The sequence below is a fragment of the Chiloscyllium punctatum genome, chromosome 35 (assembly GCF_047496795.1).
Source record: "Chiloscyllium punctatum isolate Juve2018m chromosome 35, sChiPun1.3, whole genome shotgun sequence".
Taxonomy (NCBI): Eukaryota; Metazoa; Chordata; class Chondrichthyes; order Orectolobiformes; family Hemiscylliidae; genus Chiloscyllium; species Chiloscyllium punctatum.
The window spans coordinates 57,006,439-57,007,510 of NC_092773.1; the positions used below are offsets into that span (position 1 = coordinate 57,006,439).

The 1,072-nt window shown below is 42.6% G+C and overlaps 1 non-coding gene across 1 annotated transcript; it reads left to right on the forward strand.

Annotated features, from left to right (window-relative positions):
• Window positions 1-231: 231 nt before the first annotated feature.
• On the forward strand, window positions 232-305 carry trnat-cgu (transfer RNA threonine (anticodon CGU)). The gene has a single exon. It is a non-coding gene; the product is annotated as a tRNA-Thr (tRNA).
• The last annotated feature ends 767 nt before the right edge of the window (window positions 306-1,072 follow it).

Here is a 1,072-nt window from a genome sequence, read left to right on the forward strand (position 1 = left end):
CTGTCACTTTAACCAGGCGAAACTACCAGATTTAAATGAATGCAAGAAGAGATTATGTTTTTCTGTGCCTTTTCAGTGGAGAATTTCCAGCTTTAAACTGTTTGTATTTGAAAATTCGAGGATTGATTGCAATTCTCTGTGAGCAACACTGATCCGAAAACACATGTCCAACTACTGTGAGGAAGTGGTTAAGCAACTTCACATATAGATGAATAAGCACTTTGTGCTGGTGGCGCCGTGGCTTCGTCGGTTAAAGCGCTTGTCTCGTAAATAGGAGATCCTGGGTTCAATTCCCAGCAGTGCCTACTTGTTGTGTTCATATTTGGGCTTGGTGTTTCAGGTCTTCACGAAAGTAACTCAGCGTCGTTTTGGAATTTAACGCTGTTATGATTTGGTGATCCAGGTTAAGTTCCAACGGTGAATGCCAGTTTTTTTATATTCCGAACTATTACTTATGTCTGTGGTTTCTTTCCATTATTCCACAAGCACTTCTGCTTCTCCTCATCTTATATTCCCTCTCCTTCATTCCCAGTGAGGTCGGGACAACGAGATGAGGCAGGAGACGCTGCAGATTTGCCGGGGAATTTTGTGGTCATGGCAGAGATACCATCAGCTGATCACTCTCATTCTCTGATGTCACCATTCATATATTTAAACCAACAGTATATACATCGTTGTGCTTCCTTATTTGTAATTGTTTTTTTCCAGGTGGATTCGGAATTCTATTTTGAATTCGAAACAGTCATAATTGTTTGAGGAAGAAGTGTCGCCTTGCCTGGTTTGAAGTGGCAGAAACATTATCTGGAGAATGTGAGCCCAGTTCAATGCACTCCAGTCGGTGGACAAAAAGCCTCTTAGCAGCTCCACACTCAAACTGTCTCGAAATGTCAGAGATTTCATAGAGCCGAAATAGGTAATGAGCTGGATGGACAGACAGAGTGTCGGTGAATGTGAAACAGGAAGAGGGTGAGGTGGATGCACAGAGACAAAGAGAGACATATGGAGACACATGCTGAGTTAGACACTGAAAGGACCAATTCTCCATTCGACATTGCTGCAAACCGAGAGAAAG